Consider the following 12,992-nt stretch of genomic DNA (forward strand, 5'->3'; position numbering starts at 1 on the left):
ATTATTTCCATTGAAAAACTTTCATTATCAGGGCTACCATCACAGCTAGTGCTACCCATATAAATATTGGCAGGATATGGGTCTTAGTCCATGATGCCAACATAAATAAAGCAGAAGCAAGTAGTTCTGTGTTATAGCTTCAGCAGGCTGACACCTCATTTTTAGGTATGCCCGGTTCTGCTCCTGGTATGCCCTCCTGCACTCTTCATTGAACCAAGGTTGATCCCTTGGCTTGATGGTGTGAGGGTATTGAGCCATTGTAATTTAGCACCTGTTGGCAAACTAGATATTGTAACATTCAAGATACAGTGTGTACCAGGTTTTGATACATCAGACCCTGCCTTAGGACAGCCTGAATCCTGTTGAAAGATTTAACAGGGCACAAGTTAATCCCAGTCGCAATTGTTGGCAGCAGCTCAGCTGGGGAGCTGGGGCCCTGTCATCTAGCCTGGCCAACACAGAGGGATTCAGTCTTGAAGAAGGTCAGTTCAGATGGAAAAGAAGACCAAGAAGGCTGGGTCTGGGAGTAGAGATGAGAGGCACTCGGAATAGTGTGCGTTTTGGTGAGGGTTGTACCCATGTAACTTGGGTGGAGTAGAGCTGCTGTCAGCTGGAGATCAGACTGGCTCTTTGAAGGAGAGGAACTGAAATTCCTCACGAGGAGGACAGAGTTTGCAGGGCTTTGTGACTTACAGTGATCCCTAAAATCTAAGTGGACTGCTGAGTAAATTAGTAAAAGTGGACTTAGCTTTATTTGACATTTAATGTACAATTCACAGTTCATATTCGACCACAGTTTGCCAGTTAATGCATATTTATCTCATGTTAATTCTGGATGTGAGAGTATAGGATAGATAGCATTTAGTGTTTGCTTAGTTGACTCCTGTATAGTAAAAATTCTTCAGTTTGTTTAAGACATCTTGTGGCTTTATTCTCTTAAAGAACAAAGGTTTCAAATTTTGTCTACTTTAAACAAGAAGTTATTGGTCCCTAGCCAGATCATAACAATGGTAATGGTAGAGTGAGGAATATGCAAGGCTATGAGGTTATAGACTGTGGTTGCATATAATTCTGCTGCTGATGTGCCTCATAGATACACAATTTTGAGCTGCTAAATGTGTTCTGAATTCATCCCATTAAGCACGGTGGTCGTGCCACACAACACACTGGAGGGTATGTTCAGTGTGATGATGGGACTTTGTCTTCACAAGGACTATGTAATAGTCACTCTTACCAATACTATCGTGGACAGTTGCATCTGTGACAGGTAGTTGAGTAAGGACAAGGTCTAGTAGGTTTTTCCCTCTTGTTTGTTGTCTCAACACCTGCCGTAGGCCCAGTCTGGCAGATATGTTCTTTAGGACTTGGTCATAGTGGTGCTGCTGAGCCACAATTAGTGATGGACATTGAAGTCCTCCACCCAGAGTACATTCTGTACCTTTGCCACTCTCAGTACTTCCATCAAGTGCTGATCAATATGGAGGAGTACGGATTCATCAGCTCAGGGAGGGCAGTAGGTGGAAATCAGTAGGTTGTCCTAGGCATACCCAGGGATGGCAATGGTGGTGTCTGAGACATTGGCTGTAAAGTATGATTTGGTGATGTCAGGCTGTTGCTTGACCAGTCTGTGGGACAGCTCTCCCAATTTTGGCACAAGCCCCCACATGTTGGTGAGGAGGACTTTGCAGGGGCAACAGGGCTGGGTGTGCCATTGTTGTTTCCAGCGCTTAAGTTGATGACAGGTGGTCTGTCCAGTTTTGTTTTACTTTTATGCACAACTGAGAGGTCAGTGAAGTATCAACCACATTGCTGCAGGTCTGGAGTCACATCAAGGCCAAACCAGGTAAGGATGGCAGATTTCCTTCCCTAGTGAACCAGATGGGTTTTTACAACAATGGTTTCCATTATTGAGACTAGCTTTTAGTTTCAGGTTTTATTAATTGGGTTTAAATTCCACCAGCTACTATGGCGGAATTTGAACCCACATCCCCTGACAGTAGCCTGGGCCTCTGGATTACTAGTCCAGTGACATTACCATTATGTCACCATCTCCTCATTGAGATGAGTCTCTGGCTATAACTAGATAGATAAGAATTGAACCAGGCAAGCGTACTCTCACCAAGCTGGAAAATGGAGTGAGGTACTGTTCTCGGGAGGACAGTGTGGTCAAGAATGTCCAAAGCTGCAGACAGGAGGAACAGTTTACCATGGATGTAATTTGTGACTTTGATAAGGGCCATTTCAGTACTGTGGCCATAATGCATTGGTGGTAAAGGAAGTAGATGTTCATTCTGGTAATGTGGACATAAATCAAGTAAACAACACAGCCTTGGATAGTATTGAGCTCCTTGAGTATTCTTGCAGCTGCACCTGTTCCTACACATTCCATCACCACATTCCTGATGAACCTTGCATGTGGTAGAGATATGGGGGGGTGGGAGGTGAGCCAATCAACACAGAGAATCCATCTTCTGCTCTGATTTTATGACCATGGCGTTGTTATTGTTTGTCCAGTTCAGTTTTTGATCAGTGATGGCCCCCAAGATGCTTGGAAATGCTGATGCCTTTGAAATTTGGAAGAGTTGTTGAACTTCCCTTATTATCTGGTAGTCATGTGGCACGAATATTGCCTGCCACTTGTCAAACTAAGTCTGGATGTTGTCCAACACTTGCATCAAGCTGAAATGTACAGTTGCAGTACAGAGGAGTTATGAATGGAGCTAAGCTACGTGAACAGCCCCATTCCTGAACCCTCATAGAGAGGGTTTGATGAAGCAGCAGTGATAGCTGGGCCAAAGACAATTCCCTGAAGAGGTCCTACAACCTTCAAGGGCTGCAATGATTGAACTCTAACAACCTCAACCCTTTATCTTAGGTATAAATTCATTCATTGGGAAGTTTTCCTATTGACTCAGAACAATGCCTTCACCTCATCACGCCCACTGCCCTCAGTTTTACTGGGGCTCCTTCATTGGTTGAACGCTACTTTAATTCAAGGGCATTCTGGATCAAGACTCTGATGAGCGGGTCATTGGTGAGTAGGTGTTGCTTAATGGGGACTATTAGTAGGAGGAGACTGTTAATGGAGTAATTGACTGGGTTAGACATATACTGTTTTTGTGACATACCTGTTGGATAATGCTAGTGGCATAGTGGAACAGCTTGGATAGAGAGCTGGCTAGCATTTCAGCCTGACGTTATTCAAAATTAGGGTAGTGTTGGCATGCTCCCTTCCCTGAAGAGCATCAGTGAACCAATAGGTTTTTATGGCATTGGTACAAATACCATACAACGAGTGAAAACTATAATTGTTCATTTTATGAATGCTAGCCTGCAAATTACAAGATTTATTGAATTGTATTGCACAATTATGGGGTTTGTGAGACTAAATTGGACAGTTCCATCAAAGAGCCGCCACAGCACTGTGGCACTGTGAGTCTATCTACACCAGATGGACAGCAGCGGTTCAAGAAGTCAGCTCACCAGCAATTAGTGATGGAAAACAAATGCTGGCTTTGCCAGTGATGTGCACATCCCATGAAAGAATTAAAAGTTTGTGATGGTAGGATTTGAACTCTGTGTTGCTAGTCCAACAATGGCTACATTTTTGTGTCCTAGTCTGGTCCATTTATTTAACTGTGTGTGCAATAGCCATTGACTGTAGATATGAATTTAAAGCAACACTTCCCCCCATAAAGGATGTTTATTTTTCTCCAAGTTCCCTGGGGAACATTATACGATAATCAAAATTGGCAAGCTGGTTGCCTTCATCTACTTTTACTCAGTAACTGGTTGTCCAGGAGAGATTGGGTAGGTAAGACAAGCAGGTCTGGGTGAATTTCAGTCCCTTCATTCTTCATAGAGAACAATGTGAGAACAAATAGAGACTACTGACCTCAAGCTTGGATAAAATTAAGTCTCCTGTCAATCGAGTGACGCTCTTTGCAACAGGATTAGTGTTCAACATTATACCTCTGTGACAAGACACCTGTATCTTTCATGCCTTTTGGTTAAGGGAAGGACAGATTTAAGTAACATTATTAATGAGAACAGAGTTAATTACTTGTGCAGCATAAATGCTTCAGGTAGGCAATGGTGAAACACTTGGTTGCAAAGCTGGGATGGAGCTTCATCTAGCTTTGAGCCACTGTTGCTGGACACAGCCAGCTTGGCAAGGCTGCATGTCTAAAGCGCAAACACCTATTGACGTTATTCCATGGGCAGAATTTTGCCCTTGGCGGGCAGGCTCGGTGGGGGCGGGTGGGGGTGGTTGGGAAGCTGTCCACCACCCGCGATCGGCACCGCGCTGCGATTTCACATTGGCGGACTAATCAAGGCTCGCCCAGCACAAAACGTGAGTGGCAGCGCTGAGCGCTGCCTGTACGGGGGCGCGGGAGGAGGGTGAGTGGGCCGAACACAAACTTCGTGCATGCGCGCGAGTGAGCGATGCATAATCTCCCTGAGGCATGGAGCTGCCTCAGGGAGATGAAGAGATATAACAAAAAATAATGAAGAAAATAAAAATGTAATAAAACATGTACCCTCATGTGACTGCCACATGAGTAGAGACATGTTATTAATTCAATTGCAAAACTTTTATTTTATTTGCTTTTGGAAACCTCATCCCGCCCATGGATGAGGTTTCCAAAAAAAATGCAAAGGCCACTTGGCCTTTTCGCCTGCCTGCCAACCATTAGGTTGGACAGGCAGTGAAAATTTTAATTAAAAGGCCTTAACAGACCTTTTGTCGCCAGGCACCCTACTAATTCTGGCACGCGCCCGCCGACCAAACTATTGCGCAACTGCACATTGATGTTGGCACGCTCAGCCAATGTTAATGCGCATCATTTCACGCTCAAACAGGTCGGACGCAAACTCGCCCACTAAGCAAAAATTTCAGCCCCATGGTATGGTACATGGTGCTGCAGCAAAAACAAGGTGTTGGAGGCAGTGGGTGTGCGGGGAACATGTCTTTCATGCAGGATTCCGCATGCTCTGGACTAGAAGGTGTTGCAAACAATTCAACTGAGCAAAAAGCTGCAATTATAGCTCTCACTAGTTGTACAGTGTACCAACAAGTACTGATTTACAACCTTGGGAAAGTTAGGGGTTGCAGTGGGTGGGGATGTACTTCATGCACAAGTCAGAGATCAAGATCATTTGACTACTAGCATTATTTTCAGTGCACAGCTCACTGTTCATCCTGCAGCCTGCAAGCCCAGCTTATTTTGCATATAATGTTAAATTTCATTTCATAGCAAGCATGGGCTTGTTTGTGGATGTTTGCAATAAAAACAGAAAGTGGTGGAAAAACTCAGCACGTCTGGCAGCATCTGTGGAGAGAGAAACAGAGTTAACATTTCAAGCCCAATGCAACTCTTCTTCGGAACTTCTGTTTGTGGATGTTTGTGATGGGCAAAAGGAAATGTATCTGAAGTGAAGTGGACTTGAAGTCATACAGAAACACTTATTTGTTGCCTTTCATTAACAGGTAAATTTCAATGTAAGTGCTTAGAATGTTCGTTTTGAAAAGTATTTTCAATTGGGTGTGGCAGCCTGCCATCTCATAAGACAATGGTTTGTGCTGTAGTGGTTATCCCTGTGTTAGGCATTAACTAGTGTGGCTCAGGAGCCCTCTCTGGCATGACAGTTCCTGCTGCATTTCTCCTGGGCTGAGAAGATGCACGATTCATTGGCTCAGTTTCCTCTGGGCCCTCTTCTCGGCCAGTTAAGCTTTTTGTTTCTGTTCGCCACTTCCAATGCTCCTCCGAACAGTCAGCCTCAAATGGTTGTCAACAACTGTCTCCCAGTTGTCAGTGTCAATGTCTGCCATCTTCATATCTCACTTGCAGGTGTCCTTGTAGCGGAGGTAAGGACACCTAGGATGTCATGACTCAGTGGCCAATTCACCATATGGAAAGTCTTTGGTTATATGGCCATCATCCATCTGACGAATGTGGCCAAGCCATCACAAGTATCCTTGTCTTAGCAATGAGTGTATGCTGATGAAATTAGCACACTCCAGGACCTCTGAATTGGTAACTGTGTTCTGCCAAGAGATGCTGAAGATACAGCTGAGACAGCGAAGGTGGAAGCTGTTCAGCGTTTTCTCCTGCCTAACATACATTGTCCAGGTCTCACCATTGCAGAGGAGTGTGCTGAGGACACTGGCTTAGTAGACTCTCAGTTTGGTGTTCTCAATTAGGCTGCTGTTGTTCGACTCTCTTACTCAGTTTGGACATAACAGTTGCAACTTTTAAGTGTTAATTTCAGCATCAAGTGACAGATTGCTGTTGATTGTGGAGCCACAATATGTGAAGCTATCAATAACCTCCAGCGTCACATTGTCAATGCCGATAGATGGCGATATGGCAACGTCTTGGATCAGGAAATGGAAGGGAGGGAGGAACTCAAGGAATTACAATCACCAGGGAAGTGGTACTAAACAAATTGTTGGAGCTGTGGGCTGACAAGTCCCCGGATTGTGATGGACTTCATCCTAGGGTCTTAAAAGAAGTGGCTAGTGAGATTGTTGATGCATTGATTTTAATTTTCCAAAATTCCCCAGATTCGGAGAAGGTTCCATTAGATTGGAAAATAGCGAATGTAACTCTTTTATTCAAAAGGTGGGGGCGGGGGGGAGGGTAGACAGAAACCAGGAAACTACAGGCCAGTTAGCTTAACAACTCTCATAGGGAAAATGTTAGAAGCTATTATTAAGGACATTATAGCATGGCAGTTGAAAAATTTCAAGGCAATAAGGCAGAGCCAATATGATTTTGTGAGAGGGAAATCACGTTTAACAATTTATTGGAGTTCTTTGTAGTAACATGTGCTGTGGATAAAGGAGAACCAGTGGATGTACAGTTCTTAGATTTCCAGAAAGTATTTGATAAGGTGCCACATCAAAGGTTTTTGCAGAAAATAAAAGCTCATGGTGTAGGAGCTAACATATTGGCATGGATAATACATTGGCTGGCAAACAGAAAGTAGGCACAACAGGGTCACTTTCTGCTTGACAAGATGAAACATCACAGGAATCAGTGCTGGGGCCTCAACTTTTAAAATCTTATATAAATGGCTTGGATGAAGGGACCGATGGTATGGTTGCTAAATTTGCTGACGACACAAAGTTAGGTAGGAAATTAAGTTGTGAAGAGGACATAAGGAGGCCACAAAGGGATATAGCTAGGTTAAGTGAGCGTACAAAGATCTGACAAATAGACTACAATGTGGGAAAATATGAAATTGTCCGTTATAGCAGGAAGAATAAAAAAGCATATTATCTAAATGGTGCAGAGCTCTTGAGACGCAGAGGGATCTGGGTGTCCTAGTGCATGAATCACCAAAGGTTAGTATGCAGGTACAACAAATAATTGAAAAAACCAATAGAATGTTATTATTTATTGCAAGGGGAATTGAATAAAAAAACAGGGAGGCTATGCATCAGTTATACAGGGCATTGGTGAGACCACATCTGGAGTATTGTGTACAGTATTGGTCTCCTTATTTAAGGAAGGATGTAAATGCATTGGAAGCAGTTCATAGAAGGTTTATTAGACTAATAACTAGGATGGGCGGGTTATCTTATGGGCAAAGGTTGAACAGTCTAGGCTTGTATCCGCTGGAGTTTAGAAGAGTAAGAGGTGACTTAATTGAAACATAAAAGATCCTGAGGGGTCTTGACAGGGTTGACGTGGAGAGGATGTTTCCCCTTGTGGGAGAATCTAGAACTAGGGGTCACTGCTTAAAAATAAGGGGTCACCCATTTAAAACAGAAATTAGGAGAGATTTTCTTTCAGAGGGTCATGAGTCTTTGGAACTCTCTTCCTCAAAAAGCAGCAGAAGCTGGGTAGGTGCGAATGTGGAGTTGAGGTTACAATCAAATCACCAAGATCTTACTGAATGGTGGAGCAGGCTCAAGGGGCCAAGTGGCCTACTCCTGCTCCTACTTCATATACTGGTATGACATTTTTCTTCCTGATGCTGATGGTCAAACCACACTCTTTACAGGCTTGAGAGTATGTTCACTTGCCACTGCAAATGTTCCTCAGTATGGAATGTTAGTGCAGCATCATCAGCGTAGAGCAAAAGTCTGATGAAGGACTTGGTCACCTTTGTCTTGAATCTCAGACGAGCAAGGCTGAATGCCTTTCCATCAGTTCTGGAATGTAAGTAGACACACTCTGTAGCTGGCCTGAAGGCATATGGCATGAGCAAACAGAAGAAAATACCAAGTAAGTGCCAGTACACAACCCTGTTTGATCCCGCTGCAGATCTCCAAGGATTCCAATGCTGCCACGTCATAGGTGACATTACCCATCATGACACCATGAAAAGAGATCACACTGAGCATCTTTGGTGGGCAGCCAATTTTCACCAGCAGTTTAAATGGACCACTTCTGCTCACATGCCTTGGTGACGTCGATGAAGGCAGTGTATAGCGGACGGTGAAGATCATGTCAATTGTAGATCTTCAAGTTCGAACCAGACTGGGATTGGGGATAGATTTATTCAGCCAGGATCTGCAGTCTGACAAGGGCAACATGCGCAAATACTTTTCCTGTGATGGTCAACAGGTAGGTGCCTTGGTTGCAATCACTGGGTCACTCTTGTTCTTGCACAGGGTCATGCATTTTTACATCTCACATCTCCTGGCCCACTGTCCCCTCCCTCCAGCAAAGACAGATAAGATCATGCACATGTTGCAGGAGTACCGGTTTCCTGTGCTTGATGAGTTCAGGCAGTATAGCATTAGCAACAGGAGCTTTGCTCATGGCAAGCGAGTCAATACCTTTGCTAAGCTCCTCCACTGTGGGTTCGATGTCCAGAGGCAGAATTTTCCCCCCATCGGGGGAGAAGTTCAAGAGCGGGCATGTGGAGGCACGCCTCCGATCGGCGCCCCCAATTGGAGGCGCACCGCCATTTTACGTGGGCAGACCAACTAAGGCCCACTCAATGTGACGTCCACAAGGAAGCACTATGCACTCCCTGTGTGGGCGGGGGGATTCCCTGAGCCAAGAGTGCACTCTTTCGCGCATGCGCACTAAAGAGCGCACAGATCTCCCTGAGGCTTAGTGCTGCCTCAGGGAGATCAACTACACATTGTCACATGAGTTGGGACATGTCCATCACTTTCAGTTTCACTTTAATTAAAAATTTATAAACATACATGAAACCTCATCCCGCCCGTGGATGAGGTTTCATGTTTTTCCAATGCCCGCCAGGGCTCCCGGCCTGCCCTCCAACCTTAAGGTTGGACGGGCAGGTCGACTAATTACATTAATTACTTTGTCAATGGCCTCAATATGCCCTTGACATTCCCTGTGTTGAAGAACATCTGGATATTCTGGCAGAGTTGTAACAATAGTTACTGGTGCCTAGCAGTTGGTTGGACTTTACTCCGAGCGGGTCTTAGTGCATTCAGAGTTCTCTCGCTCAGATCTCTCATCCCGCATCATTTTACGCATCGGCGAGCGGGCCCCGCCCCCCACTTGCCAACCAGGAAATCCTGGCCCAGCTCTGCCCTTACAGGCAGGCTTTTTATGGTGTCTAGAACTTCCTTGGTGACAGTGTTATCCATAGAATACAACTCAAGGTAGTGTTCCACCTAAATTCCCCAACTGTTTATTAGTCAGTGATGACCTCCCCTGCCTTTGTTTTCAATGGACCACTTTTCTTTGCTGATGGAACTGTGGTCTTTTTGATCCCTTCATACATGCCCTTGACATTCCCTGTGTTGAAGAACATCTGGATATTTTGGCAGGGTTGTAACAATAGTCACTGGTGCCTAGCAGTTGGTTGGACTTTACTCCAAGCGGGTCTTAGTGCATTCAGAGTTCTCTCACTCAGATCTCTCATAATTAATGACAGCAGACCGCTCGAGTTTAATGACAGGTTCCATCACAGTGATATTAGCCACAAACCAGTCAGCATTTTTTCGCTCTTGCTTTCCATATGTCAAGAGTGCAGTATTGTAAACACTGTCTTGAAGTTTGTTCCATTTTGCTTCTACGCTCTGTGTGGGAATGCCAGAGAACGTCTGTTCAATCGAGTCACGGAACAGTCAGTTTTTATCTGGGTAGGCAAAATGGCTGATGTTGCTACATGGATGGCATTTCCGCTTTGAATGAAAAGACTTCAAGGGTTGAATCCTTACCCTAGTGCACACCAGGGAGTGATCTGTATCACAGTCAGTGCTGTGCAGCTGCGTGTGTTGAGAATACTGTTGAGAGAGTCACATCTGAATGATGATCAGATTCGGCTGGTGCTACTGCCCTGATCTTGGATGTCTCCAGGACACCTTGTGGCATAGTTTGCTCCGAAAGAAGATGTTAGTTACACAAAGCTCATAGTAGCAGCAAAGCTCAAGTAGTCTCTGTCCGTTCTCATTTATCTTTCCCAGACCATGATGTCCAAGGCAGGAGGACCATGCCTCATGGTCCCTGCGCACTCCAGCATTGAAATCCCCCAGTAGGTAAAGAGGTGTGAAAAATATTTTCAATTACAAATTAGTGATTTACCTAAACTTTATTTTCAACAAAACGTTTGAAAAAAAATGCAAGTTTTTCAGTATAACTGACCTGTTACAATGGTATTGCAAGAGGAGAAAATGAAGACAGAAATTACTTTGAAATTTCTGTGGTTCTCATTTAAAATTACTCATTTAAAAATAGAACAGTTCGTGCAATAGCTATAGTCACACCACGCATTTCTAGCAAATCATCATTTCCATGGGACCATAGTCTCATGATTTACAACATATTTAAATCTCAATTGTATGGAATAAGTGGGAATCAACTAAAACAGAACATCATTAATGCAAACAGGCTGGAATTTCTCTGTGTAAATGCAGTATAATAATGGAATTGATCTTGTCCTTTGAATTCATGTTTTTCAGATTTCATTCTCAAATGTAAAGCCCTTAACAGTCAAACTACAAACAGCAAATTTATCCTCTTCATGTAAGCAATTTACAGGTGTTTTTAATTCAATCGCCAATCCATTTAATTTGCAGCAGACTTTCAGCATGAACGAAATTATTTAAACTGGTTAAAAATCTGGAAATCTAAAGGTGAAAGGGTGTACACAAAAGGGGACTGGGATAGAATTCTAATTGGTCAGTTATGCATGCTGTTTTACGTACCTCAGGAAATTCAAAAGTTGTCACTTCCTGCTGATGCATAGTCATAACTCCCACAGACTTCCTTTCAACACTGATGAAGTTATTTTTATAATTATGCATCACATGAAATACATGCTGAAAGTTACAGTTTGGACATTTGAGCCTTCACTCCAATTGTTACAAATACTTTTGCTTAATTGTTTGTCCAAAATTTTGAATTTATAATAGTTTCTTTAATTTTGAAAGACTTGTCTTGTTACAGAAGGATTAAAATATTTTTCTTCTAAATAATCTTTTTTTTTTATTAATCACTAAGATGTTCTGCTTTCTCCACCCGCCATGGTAAAACACAAAATAGATTTAAATATTTTAGAATAACTTCCTGTTAAATCCCATACTAAATAAACATTATTTTGAAGACAATCTTATAAACTAATCTAAGTTACAATATATTATCATAATAAATGTTTCAATCCATACTGTGCTGCCTCCAGTTTTACTGAAACAATCATAATATATCTAACCAGGTACATAAGTTTCAACAAAATCTGCAATTTAAATATCTAACCTAAAAAAGTGTTTAAAGCAACTATAGGATAACTAACTAATGAAAACACACACAATTCTAGGAAAATCAAATGACATTTAATACCATCTGTTATAAATTATAAGCTACCTCTGTTTGATACCACAAAATGTATTCGTTTCTCTGAGATACATGTAACCAAATTAAGAGAACAAAAAACATGCTTTTAATATTTGACAGGGAGGAACAAACATGCATCCAAATGAACTGAAAATAAAATGATACAAGTTGGGGCGGGGGGGGTGCGCAGAGTGGGGGTTGGTTGAAGATGGTGGGAAAGAAACAGTTATGGTTCCAACATGATAGAAATCCACCTAAACCAAAAAAAGTCACAATTTGATGTTTAATGTAAAGCTATCCAATAACAGAATCTGATCACCCACTATAAGGATTACAGGTGAACTGTAATTCATACCTTAGTCTGACATGCTAGAATGAAGTGCCAATTGGCTTCACACTAAATATCCTTGCGCAGAATGCTAAATATCATAGACTGTCCACCATATATTGTATTGCAACTTAAAAATAAATAGCAATATGTCAAATAATTCATTTGGAACTTCTTTGTTGAAAACATCTGTAATATCTAACTGGGTGATGAATGGGTAAATTGTATCCAAGATTCGCTGTTGCTCCTGCCCCTCCAACAGAAATCAAGAAAGGACTATCCAAAAATAGTTCAGTTAATGCTATTATCCCATTATTATTAACATTATACTTTTACTTACACCATTAAGGCTAAGATAACATCACCTTTCAATTGGACTCTCCTGGTTGGGTGCGCCTTGGGTATAGGAGAAGCAGTGCTAAATCCTGAGAGCTATGCAAAGAAGGAAGGACTTGTATTTAGAGAATACCTTTCTCACAATCTTTGACTATGAGGTGCTTTGGGACATCCTATTCAGTACTTTAGGAGTGTAGTTAATTCTGTAATAGAGGGGAAAGTGGCAGCTAATTGGTATACAGCAAGGTCCAGGCAATGACCATCTCCAACAAGAGAGAATCTAATCATCTCCCCTTGACATTCAAGGCCATTAACATCACTGAATTTCCTACCATCCTGGGGTGACCAGAAACTTAACTGGACTATCACATAAATGTTGTGGCTACAAGAGCAGGTCAGAGGATAGGAATTCTGTGGCAAGTAATTCACCTCCTGACTCCTCAAAGCATGTTCATCATCTATAAGGCACAAGTCAGGAGTGTGATGGAAACTCTCCACTCGCATTGATGAGCGTGGTTCCAACAGCACTGAAGAAGCTCGAGACCATCCAGAACAAA

The sequence above is a fragment of the Cetorhinus maximus genome, chromosome 18 (assembly GCF_964194155.1).
Source record: "Cetorhinus maximus chromosome 18, sCetMax3.hap1.1, whole genome shotgun sequence".
Lineage (NCBI taxonomy): Eukaryota > Metazoa > Chordata > Chondrichthyes > Lamniformes > Cetorhinidae > Cetorhinus > Cetorhinus maximus.